At 48.3% G+C, this 24,578-nt stretch overlaps 1 protein-coding gene and 1 long non-coding RNA gene across 7 annotated transcripts in view; both read left to right on the forward strand.

Annotated features, from left to right (window-relative positions):
* Nucleotides 1-1,049: 1,049 nt before the first annotated feature.
* LOC135189848 (uncharacterized) lies at nucleotides 1,050-10,080 on the forward strand. Its single transcript, XR_010308330.1, has 4 exons — nucleotides 1,050-3,682; nucleotides 4,637-4,750; nucleotides 4,854-5,133; nucleotides 9,929-10,080. It is a non-coding gene; the product is annotated as an uncharacterized LOC135189848 (long non-coding RNA).
* Nucleotides 10,081-10,093: 13 nt separating this feature from the next.
* Nucleotides 10,094-24,578, forward strand: part of LYN (LYN proto-oncogene, Src family tyrosine kinase) — a 51,759-nt gene continuing 37,274 nt past the window's right edge. For 3 of the 6 annotated variants that reach the window (XM_064170593.1, XM_064170599.1, XM_064170600.1), the window contains exon 1: nucleotides 18,225-18,272. The gene's annotated coding sequence lies outside the window, so the exon portion shown is untranslated. Of the gene's footprint in view, nucleotides 10,110-17,188; nucleotides 17,300-18,224; nucleotides 18,273-19,554; nucleotides 19,584-24,578 lie in introns of those variants that run through there. The other 3 variants (XM_064170598.1, XM_064170594.1, XM_064170595.1) reach the window with 3 other exon arrangements.

Genomic DNA, 24,578 nt, shown 5'->3' on the forward strand with positions numbered 1-24,578 from the left:
GATACCAAACTCTTACCTGTGTCCAAGGGAAACCTGGTAGCTCAGAGAAGTTGATTTGATTTGCCTGGACAAACTGGAATGTGGTTTTGATGCCAATTACTGATATGGTTTTGGAATTCCACCTTACTCTGGGAACAACAAGACCTAACAGAAACACCACAACTGGGGGCTTGGGCATATTTGAACATCCTCTGTGCAGCCTGCTGGGGTGTGTGTATTTGTCAGGGGTTGACAGAAGGGTGCTCTGTAAAGACAGGGGGTTCTTCCAGCCTGGTGTGATATAACTTGTCAGTTCATGTCTCCAATTACTGTTATTACTCTTATTTTAAAGCTGTGGGTGTTTCTAAAATTGCTTTCTATCAGATAATAAGTGCACTCCTTCTTCAGTTACAGTAATTAGCATCCTCAGCTTGATTCTGCCACCTCGGTGGCTCCAGGAGCTGGAGCTGCTTGCCACATACACACAGCTCTTAGCTCTTTCCCATAAATAGATTACAGCCTCCTCGTTTTAACCCTTGATGTGCCAAAGAGCATCCTTTCCTGCCTCTGCCTTTTCTATGGCTCGTTCCTCTGGTTTCTTCATAGTTCCTCTCATTGCCCCAAATGAAAATGTAGTCCCCTAGGGGATGCTTCTGACCACTGCCAGGGGAGACCAAGTGGTGCAGTCAGACCTCAGGGACAGAACCAGGTCTGTTGGTGGCTGCCTGGGTGTGTTTGCACCACAGGACATCTGGCTCTGACTGCCCTGAGTGGGCATTGCAATAGGCTGCAACAGGGATCTGCTGGAGAGGGTCCAGGAGAGAGCTATGAGGATGACGAGGGGACTGGAGCACTGCCTGGTGAGGAGAGGCTGAGTGACCTGGGGCTGCTTAGACTGGAGAAGAGAAGATTGAGAGGAGATCTAATTCATGTTTATAAATATCTGAGGGCTGGGGGTCAGGAGAGGGGGGGACAGGCTCTGCTCACTGCTCCCTGGGATAGGAAAAGGGGCAATGGGTGTAAGTTGCAGCATAGGAGCTTCCACCTCAACACAAGGGGGAACTTCTTTACTATGAGGGTCACAAAGCACTGGCACAGGCTGCCCAGGGAGGTTGTGGAATCTCCTTCTCTGGAGACTTTCAAGGCCTGTCTGGATGAGTTCTGTGATCTGTGCTAGATTGTATGGTCCTGCTCTGGCAGGGGGGTTGGACTCAACGATCTCCTTGGGTCCGTTCCAACCCTAATAACCTGTGATCTTGTGAAGGTGGTGCAGTCTCAAATAGTGTGTAAACATGGCATTTTGGGACATGTTTTAATGGCCATGGTGGTGTTGGGTCAATGGTTGGACTCAATGATCTCAGAGGTCTTTTCCAACCAAAACAGCTCTGTGGCTCCATAAAGCTGTGAACTGGAACATGGCTTTACTAAAGGTACAGGAAGAGCCAAAGTAAGTTTTTGTTAACTGTGAGAGGGTTAGAACACAGTGGATTTATTTTTAAAGGATATATATATGTGTATACACACATCCTCCTAATTCTAGCACATTTCTAGCACTTTGGTTTTGTTTGTAGCAAATGTTTCCACCAACATTAGGAGATGGCTCCCTACCAGTGGTCCATTACCTGCATACAACCAGCACTGTGGTAATTCATAGACTCACAGAATCAGTCAGGGCTGGAAGGGACCACAAGGATCAGCCAGTTCCAACCCCCCTGCCATGGGCAGGGACACCTCATACTTGATCAGGCTGGCCACAGCCTCATCCAGCCTGGCCTTAAACACTTCCAGCGATGAGGCTTTGACCACCTCCCTGAGCAACCTGTTCAGGGTCTCACCACCCTCATGTTGAAGAACTTCCTAACATCAAGAACTTGTTCCTAACATCATAATTCAGTGTATTGATAAAGAAAACAACAACCAAATAACAAAGGTGATCTGAAAGCCCTTCTGCTGGCTTGGCTGCCACCAGGAGTCACATTGCAGATGTGCTGAGCTCACATTCCCTTGGTTTTGATGTGCTAGAAACACCTGCCTTGGGGTACCAGAAATACCATGGGAGCCATTTAACTCTTCCCTGAAGGCTTTCCCCCCTGATTGTAGCTTCTTAAGATGCAATGAGTAATATGTTGGAGAATGTAATTAAAGTGTTTTTCAATCATTCCTGACAACTCTTCTAATGCAGGATAAAGCTCCATAGCGTCTGTGGTTGTACTTCAACCTGACGAAAGCCCTGGATGGAAACTTCTACAGTAGGTAGTGTTTACTCTGGCAGTGTGTCAGCAGACAATGTCTACTGCTTTTATTGCTCTGTGGAATCGAAGGTTTGAATTTTGCTCCGTCCTGAACCATTTATTGTCTTGAAATTGGCAGCAGCAACACCCAGCTGGAAGCTGGCGTGGTTTGTGTTTGCGAACAGGCTGATCCATGGGAAACAATTGAGCAGACAAACCAACTTCTTCAGGAATTGAACCCAATCTGTGCTTGGGCGTGAGGCATTGGAGCCTGAGGCAGCTATTATTTGGGAAAAGGCCCATAAAAGGACTTTTTAAGGCATGGACTTTGTGAGTCTTAAGGATGATATTCTTAGGCTGCCTTTAGTTCTGCCTCCCTTTTGCGTAACCCAGTGGACTTTTATAACAAAACCTTCCACGTAAGGGGGGCTGGGGTCCAAAGCTCTGAGCTGGAAGTCAGAACAGAGCTTGGTGTCTGGCCAAGCCATTGAGCTGCTTATGCTGTTCTTCTGCCTCCCACCTTTTTTTTTTCTCTCTGTCCCTGGGACAGGAACTGCCATTTCCTATCTGTTCCCCTACTGCACAGGACTGAGAAATTCCTCCCTGTAAGCAAAAGAGAGAGGCAGAAAGATACCCGGCAATAGCTGAGTGCTCAGCACCCAAAACAAGCACAGCACAAAGACATTCTTCTGTATGCTGAGATACCCAGTCCCACCAACTCTCACAATCCTGTGAATGTCATGGGATCTGATGTTTGCTTAATTCTCTGCCTGATGGTAATCGAGGAACCACATGATAATCTCAGCTTCACTAACATCGCAGTTCCATTTCCAGCTCTGTGGGTGCTGAGAAAATGTGAAGCGAGACAGCCTTAAATCCTGGAGATACACAAAATCATCTGATGGTCAGTCTGACCCTTTATTCACTCCTCCTAGGTCAGCATGCCTAATGGCTCTTGGCAGCTTCTTAAACACAGCCACACAAGGATTGATTTGTTGTGAAATGTCCGGTAACAGTCTTTGCTCTCACCTAAGTCAACCACTTTTAGGTTGGGTTTCTTTTCCCCCTCATTTATAGGTCCAAAAGTGTGGGGTGGTGGAGTTCCCATCCCTGGAGGGATTTTAAAGAGATGTGCTGAGAGACAAGGTTTAGTGGTGACTTGGTGCTGCTGGGTTAATTGTTGGACTTGATTTTAAAGGTCTCTTCCAACCAAAACGACTCAAGGATTCCTCTTCTGATCTCTTTTGGACCACAGACTCTTCTGGACAGATCTTTTTTTAGCATACCCAACCCACCTTTGTAACCAATCTCTGTTTACTTTATACATCCCTTGGAGCAGGGACTGGGATTCATTTTTTCCCTGTCCCAGGCTGGTCCAGAGGAGATGTGACAAAGGGAGGAAGAAGACACCAAGTATCCTCCCAGCTGTGCATAGGCCACGTGCCAGCGACCTACAGCCTGGACAACCATAGGTGAGCAACCTTGCCCTGGATTCTGTACCACAGGAACTGGGAACAGTTTCATAGAATAATAGAATCAACCAGGTTGGAAGAGACCTCCAAGATCATCCAGTCCAACCTAGCACCCAGCACTGTCCAGTCAGCCAGACCATGGCACTAAGTACCTCATCCCATCTTGTCTTGAGCACCTCCAGAGACATTGACTCCACCACCTCCCTGGGCAGCCCATTCCAATGCCAATCACTCTCTCTGTGAAGAACTTCCTAAAACATCCAGCCTAGACCTCCCTGCTACAACTTGAGACTGTGTCCCCTTGTTCTGTTGCTGCTGGCGTGGTAGAAGAGCCCAACCCCACCTGGCTGCAGCCTCCCTTCAGGTAGTTGTAGACAGCAATGAGCTCTGCCCTGAGCCTCCTCTCCTCCAGACTGCACATCCCCCGGCCAGTTTAAGGTTGTTAATGCTGGTGTGAAATGTGGCTGGCATGACTGGCCACTCAGGGGCATCTTTTAACTTTAACCCATGGCAAAGAATATACTCTGGGCAGGACCTTTTCCAGTGATCTGGAGGATGCAATGGACACAAATTGCAACCCAGGAGGTTCCACATAAACATAAGGGAAAAGTTCTTCACTTTGGGCATTCCAGAGCACTGGAGCAGGCTGCCCAGAGAGGTTGCATAGTCTCCATCTCTGGAGGCATTCCAAACCCACCTGGACATCTTCCTGGGCGATTTACTCTGGATGATCCTGCTCTGGAGGAGGGGGTGGACAAGATGATGTACAGAAGTCCCTTCCAACCAGCATCCTGTGATCCTGTGTGATTCTGTGACACTGTTTTCTTCCGTGTAGCACAGCCACCAGAGCTGTGCAGGCACATTTTCATCACCTGGGCTTTGGGTTTCTTTTCTGGGCTACGAGAAGCTTTCAAAGACAGATTCAGCTTCCTTATTCTTTCCTTGAATTCACAGAGCTTTAAGATGTTGCCTTTAACCATCTTTCAGAGTTTGAATGCTTGATATTTTCAGGAAGAAATGTGAGAAAGAAAGAAAAACAGAATAGTTTCCGATCACCAAATATTTGGGGTGAGTCATTCGCCTGCACCGCTAGATAAATGCAACAGGACATCCTGTAACCGTTGTGCAGTTGCCTTAACTTCTACTTTTTTTTTCCCCACAACATAAATAGTGAACTGGGGAACAAAGTGCCAGTGGAGTCCTGTCTGGGCTCTCCTCTTTGCTTGGATCCTCTCCCACATCAGGAGGTGAAGGCAGTCATTTCTCGGGGTGACTACGCACTTCCAGGAATGATTCCTGGCAGAAATTTGGAGGCAGGACTTCACATAAAATAACTGGAGTGCCCTGGAATTCATCTTCCTCCTCAAAACCTCTTCTCAAGGCTTGTTCCTGCTGTGGCATAGAGAAGTTGACGACACTGGAACGGTCTTGTGTTACTGAGACACAGAGGGGTTTGTTTCGGTTTTCATTGTCATTTATCATATATTCCTTTTGTGTCAGGAAAGGCCTTTTTGGGTTGCATGCTATATAGAAACATAGAAGCACTGAATCACAGAGTCATAGAACCATAAAATCACAGAATCATGGAATCACAGAATCATAAAATCAGAGAATCACAGAATCAGAGAATCACAGAATGATAGAGCATCACAGAATCATAGAATCAAAGAATCAGAGCATCACAGAATCACAGAATCAAAGAATCAGAGCATCACAGAATCATAGAATCGAAGAATCAGAGCATCACAGAATCATAGAATCAGAGAATCAAAGAATCAGAGCATCACAGAATCATAAATTCACAGAATCATAGAATCACAGAGTCATAGAATGGTCTGGGTTGGAAGGGACATCCCAAGGTCATCTAGTCCAACCCCTCTGCAGTCAGCAGGGACATTCTCAGCTAGATCAGGTTGAGCCTTTTCAAGTCTCATCTTGAATATCTCCAGGGATGGGGCCTCAACTACCTCCCCGGACAACCTGTTCCAGTATTCCATCACCCTCATGGGAAAGATCTTGTTCCTAACATCCAGTCTAAATCTGCTCTTCTCTAGTTTGAAACATAGCACAGTGGTCTTCAGCTGTGGTCATGGTTTCAATAGATCCCATTCACAGTTACCAGGAACCAAATAAGTTTCATTTGTTATTTCCATCCTTCAGCATTTTCTCTGCTGTGAGAAGCTCCCTGTAGTTTTTTTTATACCCTTCTCATGCACTCTTCTGCCACTCCCTCATTTTTTGGAGTCTTTTCCCAGGCATTTCATTCTATCTGTTGGCAAACTCTTTCCCCCCTGCTTTTCAATCACCAGTTCTCTTCCTGTGCCACCTATTTCACAACAGCTTTTGTCTACAGAACATCTTCCCCTCCCTATCTGCTTTCCACATCAGTTTCATGCCTGGAGTCTAGACTGGGAAGTCTCTGGGGCAGGGACTGTCTCTAGGTTGACATGTATATATGTTTACTTATCCTCCAAAAGCTCCAGCTCCAAACCTCAAAGTCCTGTTACAGTAACTAATGCTGGTGGGGTTGAAAAGGCTTTAGCCTATTAATTCCAGGAACCACTCCAACAAATGTTTCTTTGGCTTTGACCAAAAGGTAAAGATTGCTGCAAATTTCTTGATGCTTCTCCTAATGCTTGAGCTCTTCTTTCATCCAGCTTCAGGTCCTGAGGCCTCTTTTGAAGCTGTTCAACACCAGTAGTGTAGAGCCTTTTCTTTTTCTCCCTTTTAATTGCAACAGCCTTTCTGAATCATTTGGGTTTTCCTTGCTTCTGTCAACTACTACCTGAACCTTATCTTCCTCCGCTAATTGTTCTCTAAAACCTTTGATTTATTTGGCTTAGTAAAACATAGAATCATAGAATCACAGAATCAACCAGGTTGGAAGAGACCTCCAAGATCATCCAGTCCAACCTAGCACCCAGCCCTAGCCAGTCAACCAGACCATGGCACTAAGTGCCTCAGCCAGGCTTGGCTTCAACACCTCCAGGGACGGTGCCTCCACCACCTCCCTGGGCAGCCCATTCCAATGCCAATCACTCTCTCTGCCAACAACTTCCTCCTAACATCCAGCCTATACTTTCCCCAGCACAACTTGAGACTGTGACCCCTTGTTCTATTGCTGGTTGCCTGGGAGAAGAGGCCAACCCCCACCTGGCTACAACCTCCCTTCAGGTAGTTGTAGCCAGCAATGAGGTCTGCCCTGAGCCTCCTCTTCTGCAGGCTGCACACCCCCAGCTCCCTCAGCCTCTCCTCACAGGGTTTGTGTTCCAGGCCCCTCACCAGCTTTGTCACCCTTCTCTGGACACCTTCCAGCACCTCAACATCTCTCTTGAATTCAGGGGCCCAGAACTGGACACATGCTCTGAGAAATGCCAGAGGAAAGAATGTGCTGCTTTGTTCCAGGTGGCATTTTTTATTCCTGCAGTAGCAGGGATCTCTCTTTAGTTTGCTCACTAATCTGCTCTCAGGGTTTGGTGGTGGTGGCTCAGGTATCACTTCCCTGGTACGTTCTCCTCCAGCTAGCCTGGTGTAATCCCTGTGATCCTAGACTTTGTACTTCAGAGCACACCTAACACACCAGTTTAGGGTTGTACTTCCTTTCTCTTTGCTGGCTGACACAGCTGAGCCAGGTTCACAAGCACAGAGTTTCCTGAGTACTTAGTTGAAAAGTTGTTTTAAGTTGTCACAGTAAATAAGGAGTGAAGCTGGGCAAAGAGAGTTTGTGTTATGCTGCTGTCAGTCTTTACGTTTATCCCTGTGGGGTTTTGTCTTTGTAAAGCCTGTGTCATGTAGGTTGGAAAAGACCTTTGAGATCATCAAGTCTGACTGTAAATTGAGATGTATCAAAGATACTGATCAACTTCTTGTGCACAAAGGGGATATGTGGTTTATTTTAATTTTATAGAAGCCCAGATGTGCCACTTACCTACCCTGCAGAGGGACCTGGCCAGGCTGGATAGGAGAGCAGAGGCAATGGGATGAGATTGAACAAGGCCAAGGGCAGGGTTCTACACTTTGGACACAACAACCCCAAGCAGCACTACAGGCTGGGGACAGAGTGGCTGAGAGCAGCCAGGCAGAGAGGGAGCTGGGGATGCTGGTAGAGAGTAGCTGAAGATGAGCCAGCAGAGTGCCCAGGTGGGCAGCAGAGCCAATGGCATCCTGGGCTGGCTCGGGAGCAGTGTGGGCAGCAGGACAAGGGAGGTTCTTCTGCCCCTGTAGTCATCACTGCTCAGGCCACACCTTGAGTGCTGTGTCCAGTTCTAGGCTCCTCAATTCAAGAGAGATGTTGAGGTGCTGGAACATAGTTTAAGAACAAAGGGAAGAAAATCATTATAACTTACATCTACTGTGAGGTACACAGCTGACTTTATATCTGAAGAGGCTGGACATTGGTCTCCCTCCTAAACCCCTCCTCTTCTTGCTTTTTATTGCTGAACATGGCATTATAATGGTATGGAGTATCTCTTTGGTTAGTTCAGGTCATCTTCCTGGTTGTGTCCCTTCCCAACCTACTGTGTACCTCCCAGTCTAAGCACTGAAGGGGCAAATGGAGAAACAGAGATGACCTTGATGCCATGCAATCACTGTTTGATAGAAGCTGGAGCATTGGGGTGTGCTTTAGACACTGATTTGATCAAATATCTAAACCACAGCACTACATGAGTAATAGTCCCAAAACATCTGTGTCAGAGAACTGATGGGTGGCTTAGAATGGGGAGGACACCACTATCCCTTTCCTTAAACACAGCACAAACCACCCTCAGAATTTATGTCATTGTATATAGGCAGAGCAGGAGAACAATAAGGAAACAAAGGAAACTGTTCTTTCATGGCTTGGCTTTGTCTCAGCCTCCTGGGGCTGGACAGTCTTGATGATGGAGCCTGGAGCTGCAGGGCAGCAGTGCCCAGGGAGGTGATGTGCTGCTGCCTCCCAGAAGCTGTGTCCTGTGCCTGTTGATGGCACAAGGTTCTGGCAGAGGCTGCTTGATTCTTCTGAGCAGGAGTTTGATCTTGGCTGATGTACTCAGCCTCTGAAGGCCCAGAGGTAGGTACAGAGTGCGGCTGTCCTGTGCAGGTGCTTCCTGAGTGCCTGGGAGGCACGGCTGAGGAGCACCCTTCCTCTGCACAGCCTTCCGTTCCCCTCCACTGCTGGCTGAGCCAGAATCATCAGACTGTCCTACAGACGTCCTTGTGCCTCACAAACACCTGCCCCTGCTCTTCTTTGCCTGCCACAGGACAGGTGTGCACTCGAATCAAAAGCACAGCTTCGCTCTGGGGGCAGTGTTACTGGTGGCTGAGCAGGTAGGGCAGTAGGCTTGAGTGGGGTGGGCTACAGAGAAGCTTGTTTGAGAAGAAAGCTTTAAGAAAACAAAGGTTAGCAGGGTAGAGAGAGTTGAAGACAGAATCACGTAGTTGTTGGAGCTGGAATTCAACTTGCCACTCAGATCAGGGCTAGCTTCAAAGTTAGGTCAGGTTGCTGAGTTCTCTGAAGTTAGATCAGGTTGCCGAGTTCTCTGTCTGGGAGTTTTAAGCATCTTCAAGGATGACATGATGGTTTGGGAGATACCTGCCCTCACTCACAATGAATTCACCCAGACTAGACTCAGCTGGCTGGAAGATAAGGAATGAAGCTTGATAGCCACAGCTTAGCACAATATACAAGCAGATCTTTGCAATGTATTACAGATATTTACAGTTCTGTGCAACTTAAAGATAATAAAGCAACATAACAGCCCTCCCAGAAATCAGAGTCCCCAGGAGTGGCTCCCAACCACCTTTCCACCCCTCTACCTTATCCCAGAGGCTGCCTTAGTGCAAGGTGAGCTGGAAGGATCAGCAAGAGGGGGTAGAAGCAGAAGGATTAATTGGGTTACACAGATCCAAGCAGAACAGCAGAAGCTCAGGGAGAAAACACAGACACTGACTCTGTCAGATAGAGACTCTCTGTCTTATCTGTGTTTGTGTCTTTGCTTTAATACACCTCAGCAAACCTGTGAGTGAAGTAGAAATCACCATTGTTTTCTTAAATTCATTAAAATACTCCAATTAGCCTCAAACCATCACAGGTGGAGATCCTAGAGGCTCTCTAGGCAGCTGTTGCAGGTTTAACCACCCACACAGAGAAAATATCTCTCCTTAGATCCACCTGGATGTTTTATTGCTGTGACTTTGTCAATTGCCTCTTGTCATTTCACTCTGCACTTCCAAGAATCTGACAACTTCTCTATTGCACATTTTCAGGTAGCTGAAGACTATGATAAATCTTCTGTGAGCAATCTCCTCCTTGTGATGGACACAGATCTCAGCTTTCCATGCATCATGCAGTCCAGTTCTCTAATCATCTGTGTGGCCCTCTGCTGAACCTGCTCCAATTTGCAAATTCACCCCTGCTGAGATAAAAGATAATGGAACAGGAGAAAAGGTAGGAGCTAAAAGAGAAGGAGGAGGAAAACCTTCAAAAAGCAAAGCCCTGAGCAACTAGGATGCAGTATGCAAAAGAAAATGGAAGATAGGAAGGGGAAAGTAGCCACATAGTTCCAGCTGTGCCCTGAAGTAGCTCTGTCACTAGAGCACATCAAGAATTCATCCCAAAAAGAGCTTTTATCCGGGGGAACTGTTTTTCCTGATTCATTCTGAAGGTTAGAGCTGACATGGATTTCTTTCTAAAATGGCTTACTAAAACTCAAATTAATTTTGCAGCAGTGTGCATGCATTATGGAGGGTATGAAATGGGAGTTTATGCACCTGAGAGAGCTCCCCAGGAAAGTGAGTCATGCTGGGGTTTGGGTCAGACTTGTGAGAGAGCAAAGACAGAGTCTAAGGCAGACAACTCCTAGGACAGGCTTGGGGGTGGCAGAAAGCACTGCCTAGGCTGTGACTCCTTGACTGCCTTTGTTAAAGCAGGACAAGAGCTTGCCATGCAGCTACACTCCCATTTGTTGTGAGGCATCCTCATCTTCAGGAAGCTACTGCTTAGTTTAGTGGCATTAGAGTCACTTGACAATTCTTGCTCAAAATGGTCATCAGTGCTGTTGCTGTCACTAACAGTAATTTCTTCTACTGCTTTGGGACTGCTGTGATCCGTTCCTCTGATCATGAGCTTGACAGATCCACTGGCTGTTGCTCAATGACCTCGTCACCAGAGCTGGCAGACATTGATCTGACATATCAGCACAGGCTGCTACTTTGGAGGCTGCCTGATGTCAGCCCCTGACAAGCCACTCCATTCCTGCAGAGGGGATGGCAAAGCACAGCAGCACCTGAAGTGATGTCTCCAAGCAATAGGACAACAGCTCCCACATTTCAAAATGTGCCTGTTTAGAGAAAACATCTTCCACAGAAGGGTGATGAAGCTGATGAGGGGCCTGGAACACAGCCCTTGAGGAGAGGCTGAGGGAGCTGGGGGTGTGCAGCCTGCACAAGAGGAGGCTCAGGGCAGAGCTCATTGCCATCTGCAGCTACCTGAAGGGAGGCTGTAGCCAGGTGGGGTCAGGCTCTTCTGCCAGGCAAGCAGGAAAAGAACAAGGGGACACAGTCTCAGGTTGTGCCAGGGCAGGTCTAGGCTGGATGTTAGGAGGAAGTTCTTGCTAGAGAGAGTGTTTGGCATTGGAATGGGCTGCCCAGGGAGGTGGTGGAGTTGCCATCCCTGGAGGTGTTCAAGAAAAGCCTGAATGAGGCACTTAGTGCCATGGTCTGGTTGATTGGGTGCTAGGTTGGACTGGATGAGCTTGGAAGTCTCTTCCAACCTGCTTGATTCTATGATTGTATGATAATTATCTACAAATCTAAGCCAGTATATGGCTTTAGGGATTACCACATAGGTTTTTTTCTCAGTGTATGACTTGGGTGAGTAGACCTGCAAATTATGAAGTGTGTCTCTGCTGTGGGTAAAGGTTTTCCACTTCTAAAACATTTTCATGACAAAAATCAGTCTGCTTGGTCACCTAAATAAATGCCAACAGCTATCCAAAACAGTGATCTACGCTGAAATAATATAAAGAGTTTGGAAGTCTGCAGAATGAGCTAAAATCTTCATCTACATACACCTAAGTCCAAATGCCAAACTGAAGAGGAAATCAGAAGTCAGGGGAGGAGGAGAACATGCAGAGGCAGGTGCCTCAGCTGTGTCCCATTTGAGCCCATTCAGGAGCCTGAACAAATGGAACCCAGCTGGGAGTACTTTTTGGTGATGATATCCAAGGTGCTGGGAGTCCCTTAGCAGCTGCACTTCTGGACGGTTCTCATTCCCTCCCCCATCCCTGGAGCTCCCTATTTGATGGCCTTCCTGAGAGGGTGAAGACTTGGAAAAGACCTCATCTTTTAGATTTTCTCAAGCTCTAAGTAATTTGCTTTATTTTTCTGTTTGCTTTCTCCTGCTTTGTTGAGCACAAATCACAAGGTTAGAAATTCTGCCTCTAATTTAGGTAGTTGATTAGAACTAGATTAGAATCTCCTGTGTATCACAGATCTTAGCTCAGAATGCTAAAGACTGGGTTCATTCAGCTTATCTCTGACCTTCCATACTGCACCCTCACAGCTGCACCTGAAGAAATGCTGATATATACATACAAGCAAACAGCAAATAAGCCACACTTACCATGAGGCAATTTGCATGCCCAATGTCGTGTGTGCATTTCTATATGTTGAGGGACTACACAGTGCACTTCTGTGTTTCTTCTTCTGAGCAAACTTGATTTACTTCCAAGTACTTAGCTTTAACCCTTTATGAGCAAGAAGGCTTCCAAGTACTTAGCTTTACCCCTTTATGAGCAAGAAGGCTTCCAAATACTTAGCTTTAACCCTTTGTGAGGAAGAGAGCTGCCTTATTAGCAGTAGTGTGTGTGCTTGCTGAGCCTTGTTGCAGGTTTCACTAAACCCCTCATGTTAGCAGGGTGAAATTTTGATTTGTTCATGAAGCTGTTTAGTAAAACTTTAGACTATGCACCACAGGAAGAAAAAAATCCATATGCTTACCATTTGACTTCATATGGATGAAAATTAACTTAGTTAATCAGACATGCATGGCTAACACACACACAGAGCTCAGCCTTAAATTGCTTTTGACATTTGAGTTGTATCTGTAGTGCCAGCCTTGCCTCTGGGGCTGTGGTCCAACATTAAAAAGAGACATCTCATAGAAATTCCTCGACTGGCATGCAAGGGCTAAAATAGTGACAAGCTGCTGTTGAGAGCAGCACAAGTGCATGCACAGACTCAGTGTAGGTTGGTGGTGACCATAATGAACATCAGTAATCCTGCTCCCTCAGAATCTCCTGCTACCTCAAATTTGGCCTTCCTGACCCCTTCATAGCCTGTCCCCAGCACTTCTGTATCAGAGAACCTAAGACTCTGTATCAGAGAACTTACCCAAAGCTCAACCTAAGGAACAATTCCAAATGGAGCAGACATTGCCTGTAGGAGACACTGTATGAGAGTCTTGCCACAACCTGATCCTTGGGCAAGAGCTCAGGCAGTGCACATCTTCCCCACTTCACCTTCAGGTATGTCTGGAAATAGTTACTGCACTGGAGATTTGATTTTCTTTTTGCCTTTGGTTTTGTTTGCTTGCTTGCTTGCTTCCTGCTTTTCCTTTGTTTCCAGCTGAGGGCATTACTGGGGGCTCTGGCATCAGGGCTGGCTGGCATCGAAGGTGCTGAGGGGTTGAGATTTCAATCATTTCAAAGCCTGGGGCAAAAGGCTGCCGAACTGCAGTAGATAGATGGGATGGCACAGCTGGGACATCAGACCAGCAGGGCTTGGCTCCAAGAACAATTACAAAGGGCTTCAGGGGGAAGCAGCAACTGGGGGCAGGGAAGTCAGAGAAAAGTTGATTTACTGCTGATGTGGGACACATGTGTGATTTCAAGTTACAGCACACAGCTGCCAAGCACTCAGCAGAAAACAATTAGCCAGGTTGTCCCTGACAGAGTGACCCTCCCAGTTTTCCCAGGAAACGAATGAGCTGCAGCTGGTGGAGGAACTGGCTGAGGTTCCACTTGCTCCACTCCTACCCCACCACCATCTGTTCTTTTGCCTCTCCGAGTTTTGGAGAAGGACACAGTGTCCAAGCAGGAGCTGGGTTTGGAAGGGCAGTCCTTTTAGACACATTGCACTGCCATTTTGGAGCCCTACCCCAAACATGTAATGGCAGAGCTTCCAGCAACACCCAAGTTGCTGCTAAGTGCAAGAAGAAGTAAGCAGGCTCCATGAGGATGGTTCAGCAACTCCATTGCTCTAGACAGGCTCAGCAGCAGGTTTGTACTTGGTATGGCTGCACAGCATCAGGTAGGCAGGAGATATAAAAGACATGAGGGCCACATGCCTTGTGAGCCCAGGCAGCCTGAGCTGACAGCAGTCAAGTGTCTGTAAGGATCCATGATGGCTCCTCTTGGAATTCCTGCTGGTGGAAAATTGTGCCAAGTCAGGAGGTCACTCTAACACATTGTCATTACAGGTGACATTACATGTGCCTTCCAACACATCCTCCATGTCCACAGAGGGTGGAGGCTGAGAACTTTCCAAGTGGCAACTGGCACCTCCTAACTCAACTAGGTAGCTGCCACATTCCCAAACCCAGGCTGATGGGTAAAAGTTAGGTGCTTCTAGGCTTCATACAACCACTGCAACCTTCTTCTTGATGCTCAGTGGTCCTCTGGTGCTAACCACCTTCTGTCCCAGGTAAGAGGTCTTACAAAACAAGGGAAGAAGGTTGATAACTTTAATTAGTATCAGATGTTTTCATCACTGGTAGCAGTGATGAAAACATCACTTCACTAACCCAGCATCCAGACATGTTGCCTGATGTTCTGTGCTGTCCCAGAAGGAAATGAAAACTGCTTGGTACAGGCATGCCTCACAGAGCTGTAAACTGTGACCAGGAATGGATCTGCCTTCCTCCTATGGCTAGACAAGGGCAGCTTGAGCACTGCAGTGCTCTTGTGATGCTAATAATGGTCCAGTGCCTCTCCGTAAGGAAATTTCCTGTAGCAACTCGCTGATCTTGGAAAAGGAAAGGTACATTTTGACAGCAGCCCACTCTGGAAGCTGCCTTGCTTTTGAACTAGCAATTCACAGGCTGGATGTCCAACCAGGCTGGTGATAGTGGGCAGCAAACAAGCACACACTCTAACCCATCAGCAGTGTGTTATACTGCTAATGGTCACACAGCTGCTCCTCAATCAGCTCGGACCTGGCCTCTCAGGTAATTAAATACTATTGATCACAGAACTGTGTTCTAAATTGAAAGCAAATTAAAACAAATTTTTAACAGCCTGGGCAGCCTCTTTGGACCAATAAGAATATGTGCAAATGGCCACAAATCTTTGAAAGCAGAGGGCTCCTGGAACCACTTGTTGTCAGCTTACCCTTATCTCTGCCTGCTCAAGTGAGTTGTGAAGAACTCATCAGTCCAGCTGCTTTTCTTGGCTCTGTAAGATGATACTCATGAGCCCCAAGATGTGCCTTTATCTGAGCTGTCATTTCTACAGAAGGGCAGCTGGGATATTCTGCAGAGCACATCTCTGTGAGGACACTCACCAGTGCTGTGTCACCAACACAGCCGAGCTAATTGCAACCCATTCTCAAACTGGCTTCCAGTGTTGGACACAGTTTGATTCACTAACAAGCAATCTTTCTGCTCACAGCCATGCAACAAGTGGAAAACAAACAGGAAGGATTCCTGTGCATAAAAAAGAAGGCCAATGGCAGATGAATCCAGTATTTAAAATCAGCAGAGAAGAAGCAACTTTTATTACCTTCCAGAACGAGAGTGCCTCAAGACAATCACTTGTTCTGTGTGCTGTATTAGTATGGGTCAGTCATGGGAATGAAAAGCAACAAGATCAAACCAAAACAGGGTGAATTTAGGATTTGTGGCTGGAAAATAGCAGTGTAATCATATGTAAGCAGCTGTGCATTAGGCAGGCCACTACTTAGAGGAAAGATGCCAGCTTTCCCTAATTCACCCTACTGACTGTGTGTAGTCTTAGTCTGAATGACAGGTCAGATGTGGGTCGAGTCAATACAGGGATCTGGACTTTATTCCACAAAGTGGAATTGCCAAAAGTTTACCCCCAAATTAGTCAAAAACTCACGTGTGATACATTTCAAACAATCACAGTGGAATTACCATTAAAACTTGAGATCTGCTTATTTTCATTTCTTTTTAATGTCACTAAACTCTTTATTTCCCAGGCCCTGAACTGGAAACAAGAACAGGAACCTAAAAGTGCATCAAGTTTGTTGCTTCATCTTTGAAAGTAACACTTAACTTCCTACACCACTTCTCTTTGCAAAGCAAATCAGCTTCATTACTTGAACAGCAAATTTCTGTAGAAGGGCAACAAAGCTGGAGAGGGGCCTGGAGCACAGCCCTTGAGGAGAGGCAGAGGGAGCTGGGGGTGTGCAGCTTGCAGAAGAGGAGGCTCAGGGCAGAGCTCATTGCTGTCTACAACTACGTGAAGGGAGGTTGCAGCTAGGTAGGGTTGGTCTCTTCTCCCAGGCACCCAGGGACAGAACAAGGGGACACAGTCTCAAGCTGTGCCAGGGCAGGTCTAGGCTGGATGTTAGGAGGAAGTTGTTGCCAGAGAGGGTGATTAGCATCAGATTGGGCTGCCCAGGGAGGTGATGGAGTTGCCGTCCCTGGAGGTGTTGAAGCAAAGCCTGGCTGGGGCACTTAGTGCCATGGTCTGGTTGATTGGCTAGGGCTGGGTGCTAGGTTGGACTGGATGATCTTGGAGGTCTCTTCCAAGCTGGTTGATTCTATGATACTATGAAGTTTGAGTTACTGTCCAGGGCTAGTCCCAGCTCTGATTAAGATCTGAGTCTTCTAAGCCCATGTGCTGGAGTCACATCCTCAAAGCAGGACTGCAGCACATACTGGGCTGAAGAGATTGTGCCCACTGCACCTCACCATGAGTGACAGGGTTTTGTATCAGTGTCAAGGATCTCTGCATCCTGCTGACATGATTCAGTTTCCTCCTCTTAAACCCATAGGTGTGAGCTGCATTGAGCCATGTTCAGCTATTTGTATGCCCTGCTGGAAGTCCTCACCAGCTGCCCAATCTGTTCTAACCTACAGTTAGGCCTTATTGGTGGGCTGCAGTAAAGGATACAGAAATAACCTTTGAGCATCTTGCACCTAGTACCACTTTGGACTGTTCCCAAGCTTGTCCAGCTGTCTTCAACACTTATTATGGAAAGCTTAAATGCTTTTCCTTTGAACCTCTGCACTCAAAATCTTAATGACCTGACCTCATCCAGGTGGTCTTGGCAGTGCACATAGGACACATTGACTTCAGTCCTTGCTCTTCCAGTTCTTCTTTTCAGCTGCATCCTGAGTGTTATGGCCACACATTTGTAATTTCCTGTTTTGCTGACCCATGAAATTGTATTTCACTTTTCAACAGGCTAGTAAATAATTCTTTAACACCTAAATAAAGACAGAAAGAAAGGATGACCTTACTCTTTCTTTATTTTGTTCTTATTTTTCTTCCAACCCAGCTTCCCATGGACCTTGGAAGTTGCCATAGTTGAGTTTTGAATCACAGAATTAAACAGGTTGGAAAAGACCTCTAAGATCATCGAGTCCAACCTATCACCTTCTGATAAGAGGTAATGGGTTTAAACTGGCAGAGGGGAGATTCAGACTGGATGTCAGGAAGAATTTGTTTGCAGTGAGGGTGGTGAGACACTGGCACAGGTTGCCCAGGGAGGTCGTGGAGCACAGAAGCACCCAATGTGATCTTTGATCACATTGGGTGCTTCTGTGCTCCACGACCTCCCTGGAGGTGTTCAAGGCTGGGTTGGATGAGTCCTTGAGCGACCTGTTCTAGTGGGAGGTGTCCCTGCCCGTGGCAGGGGGCTGGAACTGGATGCCCCTTTAGGTCCTTTCCAAACTAAACCATTCTGTGATTCTTCTGAATAACTAAACCATGGCACTAAGTGCCTCATCCAGCCTCCTCTCGAACGCCTGCAACACCTCCCCGGGCAGCCTGTTCCAATGGCCAGTGACTCCTTGCAGGAGCTCATGGGGCTGTTGGTGGAACACGACAGCTTTTCCTGCCTTGCCTCTCAGACTAACAGAGTTTTATCTAAGTACGGCTTTCGGTGGGCACCGCAGCACCTCACGAAGTTTGCTCTGGGCTTCAGGGACGCTAGGTACTTGACAGCAACCGGATAAAAGGCAGAGCCTCTAAACCGTTCTTCCACAGCACCTGTTCCACCTTGCCCCCGTCACATCCCCGCTCGGGCTTTCAGCCGGCGGATCCGCTCCCCCCCGCCGGCAGCCGCCGGGGCCGGTGCCGCCCGCTGCCCGCTGCCCGCCGCCCTTCCCCTGCTCTCGCCGCGCTCGCCCCGGCCCCCGCGCATGCAAATTGCAGCCGGCACCAGGAAGTGAAGCCCAGAGCCCGAGAGCCAACCGCTGCCGCTCCTACGGGCTTCCTCCGCCGGCCATCCCCCCCGTCCCGGCCGGCGGGGCAGCAGCTGCCGCTCCCCGCTCCAAGCGCCGGCCCTGCCGCCCCGGGACGCCCCTCTCGCCGGGAGCCGCCGAGTTCGCTCGCTGACGCTCAACTTGCGCACTCGGGAAGTAAGTGCCTTCGCCAGCCGTTCCTCTGGGAGCAGCGTGGGGAGGGAGCCCCTCACTCACCGGGAGCAGCGAGGGGAGGCAGCGTGGCTCACTGGGCTTCTCCCCGGGAATGCACCGGGAACGGCGAGGGGAGGCAGCCCTGCTTACTGGGCTTCTCCCCGGGAATGCACCGGGAACGGCGAGGGGAGGCAGCGTGGCTCACTGGGCTTCTTCCCGGGAATGCACCGGGAACGGCGAGGGGAGGCAGCCCGGCTTACTGGGCTTCTCCTCGGGAATGCACCGGGAGCAGTGAGGGGAGGCAGCCCTGCTTCCTGGGCTTCTTCCCGGGAATGCACCGGGAACGGCGAGGGGAGGCAGCGTGGCTCACTGGGCTTCTTCCCGGGAATGCACCGGGAGCAGTGAGGGGAGGCAGCTCGGCTCACTGGGCTTCTCCTCGGGAATGCACCGGGAGCAGTGAGGGGAGGCAGCTCGGCTTACTGGGCTTCTTCCCGGGAATGCACCGGGAGCAGTGAGGGGAGGCGGCCCGGCTTGCTCGGCTTCTCCTCGGGAATGCACCGGGAGCAGTGAGGGGAGGCAGCCCGGCTTACTGGGCTTCTTCCCGGGAATGCACCGGGAGCAGTGAGGGGAGGCAGCCCGGCTTACTGGGCTTCTCCTCGGGAATGTACCGGGAGCAGTGAGGGGAGGCGGCCCGGCTTGCTCGGCTTCTCCCTGGGGGTGCAGCGGGAGCAGTGAGGGGAGGCAGCCCGGCTTGCTCGGCTTCTCCCCGGGTGCAGTGAGGGGAGGCAGCCCGGCTTGCTCGGCTTCTCCCCGGGGGTGCAGCGGGAGCAGTGAGGGGAGGCAGCCCGGCTTGCTCGGCTTCTCCCCGGGGGTGCAGCGGGAGCGCACCGAGAACAGCGGGGTCTGATGCCCTGCCGGGCTGCCTCCGTGCCCCCGGGCACGGCCCGGCGGGTACAAGATGCTTTTCGGGGTGACTTGCCCGCGCCCCTGCCTCCCGGACGAGGTGCTGCTTCGCCATGGGGTCTTAGAGGAAATGGGGCGTTTGGAACACGATAACCATTGCCGAAAGCGGGATTTACCCCTGGGCACTTTGATCAGCTCCAGCTGTGAGGCTCGGGTGCCTTCTAGCTGTTTCCGTGCTGGAGCGCGTGTGAAATGAGGCGAGCAAAGGCTGCGCTCGCTGCTCCGAGCCAAGGAGACAGCCCTCACCTGGGAGAGACAGGTTGGCCTCTGGGGATGCCTTCTTATACTGCGTTCTTTCTAGCAGAGTAATTCCTGGAGTGGCTTCCAAGTTAAAACTTCTTCCTCTTAACTGTAAGTTCAAAGGTGCTTTAGCTTAAAAGAGAGAAGATGCCCTTGTGGTGTTTGTTCGGTGCATGGTGTTCCTTGCCGACTGCTATTGTAACGTGCTTAAGGAATGGTCTTGAGGAGTTTTCTCCTTCCAGTTTTAGTTTTGGGTGTGAAAGTCAAGTTGGCTCTCCCTAGCTGATGCTTTGCTCCAAGTAAAGCAGCTCAGAGTTTCTGTTGAAGTTGCATCTTCTCTGTGTTTGCAGTGAATGGGTTTGCAAGAACTCACTCTTGAGACTAAGACCAGAGTGTTTAGCCAGAGTGTGTTTCTGTGGATATACACAGGGAGCACAGAGGCTGAGTTGTTACTCTGTTGTCTCATCTGAAACTCTAAGTCAACTTCCCATCTCTTGCTTTCCATTCCCATCCTTGGAGGGAAAAAAAACCAACCCAACGACACTCAGTCTGACCAATATTAACTTATTTTAACACATCAGGGTACAAATTGGAAATGATGTTTTGTGGCTGGATCCCAAAAAGTACTTGGCAGACTTTTGTGATGTAAAAATCTTTGTCAGTTGCAGGTATCTGTACAGCATTGGGAGCTGGGTGGTGTCGTGGCCGTGGTGTCTGTGCTCACTGAGGTGTTCTTGTAAATCAGTAAATAACGTGGGGCAGTTGTAAGGCTGTGTTGGGGAAAAAAATAGTGGTTTATTGGTAGGGCAGTCAAATTGTTTGTGTGAATCATTTTTAACCCATGCCTGAAGGCAGAGTAAATTTTACCTTATCTCTCTTGTGCTGGGGACTTCCTATCTTACATGCACCAGCAGCAGCGCTGAAAAGTGTGCATGAGGAAAATCCAATGCTGTTCTCTGGCAGAGTAGCAGCAGGCTAGAAGTCAGCTAGACACTGTTAGCAGAACGTTGTGAGATCTTGGGCAAGGATGAAAATTAATGAACTGGCATCAACAGATGCCTCATTCGATGAATCTCTTCGATTTTCAGCTCTTTTTCTCCTCCTCATCTCAACTTTGAGCTACAGAATAGTTAGAAAATAACGATTGCTTTAATGACAGAAAGTTGTGGTTTTAATTGTCTGTTGTCGAGGGGATTTTTTTCAACCGTGGTGGTGCAGAATGGTTGTCTTTCTTTGTGCTGTCATGTAGTGACTCTGCTTCCCTCTATTTTTATTCTTGAGTAAATAGCATGGGGTTTTTCCTACATAAATATGCAGAGAACAAGGTAAGTCCTGTCCTTGTAAATTCCTTGACCAGCAGAGTTGTGCAGTGACTTTTTTCAGACCATGCAATGCATTATGAAAGGTTCATAAATGAAGTCAACCCCTTATTGCCTTTAAGATGTTTAATATCCCAGTTTTTAATGTTACCCTTTCAAGAGAGTTTCCATAGCTGTGAAAATCATTCTTGAATATCTAAGTCCTTGTGACTGTATAGGTAACTCTTTCACAATACTTCCCCCTCCCCAGTTTATCTGTGTAATTTATCTCTCTTCCTATGGCCTGGTTGGCTCTTGTGAGATAAGTGACATTGCAGAACAGCAAGAGTTGCTGGAAGCAAGTCCTAAAACAGGCAGTGAAGAAGGTCCAAAGTCCTCCTGCCTCACTTAGTAGCTGATCTTCAGTGGGTGGCTCACAGAACCAGAGACCTTTCTTGTGCAGCACATCCAAGAGCAGCATTTGACCTCTCGTAGCTGGAAAGTTTAAGACCTGCAGTCTTTAGTCTCAGATATGATTGCATTTCTGCCCCACTTCTGTCTGTACCTGTTGTTTGGACTCTTCGTGGGCATCTTTGAGGGTTTTGGATAGAAACATATTGACTGTGAACCAAATTTCCTCTGTCTCAAAGTGCTGGGTGATGTGGGGAGGGGTCCAGGGCTTTCCTCCTTTGCGTGTGTGCATATTCTGAGTGACTTTATTTCATGTGCCCGGGGAACTGTAGAGCCAGTTTTACTTTGGGGCTTCAGGAAGCCCTTTGCAAAGCTGAATGAACACAGGAAACAAGCAGATGAGGAATCAGTAAAAGCATGGATATAGATGAGGACTCCTACTACTGTGTCTGTACAGAGAGGAGTGTGTTTGCAGCCCTGGTGGGAGTGAGCTGCCATGTGCTAGTGCATGAGGTGGGAGGAAAATCAATCTTGGCTAGGGATCCTGTGGCTTTGTCTGAGCTTTGTGTGCACAGGAGGTGGTAATTCCTTCTGAAGCTGTGGAGCTCCATGTGCAAATAATTACACCAAACCACCTGACTGTTGTACTTGCTACTATTTCACACCTGTAGAATTTCTATCTCTAGAACCAACTTCATTCCATAGGAGAAAAAGGTGCCCAGGTAAAGGCTAGGCTTTTTCTTTTCCTCCTTCCTATTTCTCCCATGTATGTGTAGAAGTGATAGAGATGATACAGTGAGAACAGGAAACAGTGTAGATTAAAGAAAAAGGTGACATTACATTCATAGAATCACAGAATCAGTCAGGGTTGGAAGGGAACACAAGGATCAGCCAGTTCCAACCCCCCTGCCAGGGGCAGGGACACCTTACCCTAGAGCAGGCTGCACACAGCCTCAGCCAGCCTGGCCTGAAACACCTCCAGGAATGGGGCCTCAACCACCTCCCTGGGCAGGTTCTTACCACTCTCATGCTGCAGAACTTCCTCCTCACATCCAGTCTGAACCTACCCATCTCCAACTTTGCTCCATTCATATGAAAACAGCCTTTAGTGAGGCATGCAAAGAGAAGACGACTGCCACAGTGTAAATGCTCCTGGTGCCTCCTCAAAGCATCCAGCTTATGCTAACGAAAGGCAAATGCAGACTGTCCTTAGTGTGACTGTTCCAAGTTTAAACGTCATTGTCCCTCGGGGAAGGATGGAAAGGTCTGTGCTTTCCTATTTTTGCCTGGTTCAGACACATTTCCTGCTGAGATTGTCATCAAACGCTGTAATTCCAGAGGCTGAATCATTCCCCATCGTGTTCTCCATCGTTCCTGAAAATGGGGGTTCATGGAACAAAATGCACAGGTAGGACTCACCTGGGGTTGGAAGTGTCTGTGAGATGCTGGGGTTTGTTGTGTGCCTTGTGGAGGTAAATAGGTGAGATATTTTTGTCAGCCAAATGTCAGAAGGGTGATGCTATTTTGACAGCAGTGCTTTTACTGGGGAGAGAGGGAGGAGGAGAGCAGAGGCAGGTGGAGGAATGGGTGGATCTCGTTTCTCTGGGGTAAAAAGGGGACACTAACACCATTCAGACTACTGTATGCATCCCTTAGGTCGGCATGGTCTGTCTTTTTCAAGCTGCTGGCATCTGAAGTACCTACAATTGGTTCCTGTGTTTGCACAGCTCTATCTTGCTTCTTCTATTCAAAGGGCTCAGATGATAAACAGTCTGAACAATGTGGTCTTCTTCCTCTATGGTCTCTGCTGTCTGTACCAGGGGCTACTTCTTCCTGTCTGAACTGAGGTTGATGTGATGTGCAAAGGCCTGTGTTTGACCCTTCTTGTGACCAAGCCACTTCTTGGAAGTGCCTGTGGCAGCAAATTGGGATGGTCGGAAGCAGCACACCATGGGGATTGAAGTGTGGGAGGCAGCTGCTCCTCTGGGTTGGTGCTTCCTGCAGTATTCTCTGGTTTAGAAGGCTACTGGAAGTCTAAACATTATAAAAGTCTGGAGGGAAAGAACTCCCTCTGGGACATGTCCTTCACTACTCCTCTGTTGGTTTAACAGAAAGCCATTTCAGAAAGTTCTCTCAATTCAAGAGAGATGTTGCAGTACTGGAAGGTGTCCACACGAGGGCGACAAAGCTGGGGAGGGGCCTGGAGCAGAGCCCCGTGAGGAGAGGCTGAGGGAGCTGGGGGGGTGCAGCCTGCAGCAGAGGAGGCTCAGGGCAGAGCTCATTGCTGTCTGCAACCACCTGCAGGGAGGCTGTAGCCAGGTGGGGTTGGGCTCTTCTGCCAGGCAACCAGCACCATAACAAGGGGACACAGTCTCAAGTTGTGCCAGGGGAGGTCCAGGCTGGATGTTAGGAGGAAGCTGTTGGCAGAGAGAGTGATTGGCATTGGAATGGGCTGCCCAGGGAGGTGGTGGAGTCACCATGCCTGGAGATGCTCAAGCAAAGCCTGGCTGAGTCACTTAGTGCCATGGTCTGGTTGATTGGCCAGGGCTGGGTGCTAGGTTGGGCTGGATGATCTTGGAGATCTCTTCCAACCTGTTTGATTCTGTGATTCTAAGTTCATCACACAAGCCCAGTCTGTTAAGTAGGCTTTCTGACATGACATCTGTACTATATTCATGTTTCCTTCATTAGTTGGTAGAGTTGAGTGTATACAAACCTGTTTAACCAATTTTTGGGGTTGAAATGCTATTGAAATGTTTTCTTGGGCATAAGTGAAACCATATGGTCTTACAGGAGTTAGTTTTCTCCTCGTGCATGACTGTACTAGGGGCTTAGAACAAAATTAATACTAAAAGATAAAGTGTGTTTGAGTGAATTCCTCCTTAATGATAATTAGAAATCAGCAGATCTGACCTGTGACTAAGTTTTACTCAAAGAAAATATTTCCTGGTAGTATCAACTGAGTAGGAAAAGATGTGGCTAGTAGTGCATAGGCTGCCTGCTCAAACATCTCTTGCCAGCATGATGAGGCTTACACTCATGAGATATGGTGGACAGAAAGTGGTTTCCTCTAGGGCAGCCCCAGCCTTACCATATGTCTGGATGGGATTTCTAAAAGCCTTCAGTAAGTGCTGGATGCCCTAGGGTAGCTGTGATTCTGGGGGCAGCAGATGAGAGCTGGAGAAGAGGCTTAAGTGATGGCCAGAGCTGGTGTCAGTGCCACTGAGGAAGTGAAAGTCTTTTGGTAAACACACAGGAAGGGGATGGGTGGGAGAAAGAGGAAATCCTATGTTGGATGTTCTGGGTTCAGCTTGTCCAAAAGACATTGCAAGAGTCACTTGGATGTGCTGCTGTGGCAAAGCTGAGCATGAAAATGGGATTCAAAGCTTGTTTTTGC

This window comes from Pogoniulus pusillus, chromosome 34 (genome assembly GCF_015220805.1).
Source record: "Pogoniulus pusillus isolate bPogPus1 chromosome 34, bPogPus1.pri, whole genome shotgun sequence".
Classification (NCBI taxonomy): Eukaryota; Metazoa; Chordata; class Aves; order Piciformes; family Lybiidae; genus Pogoniulus; species Pogoniulus pusillus.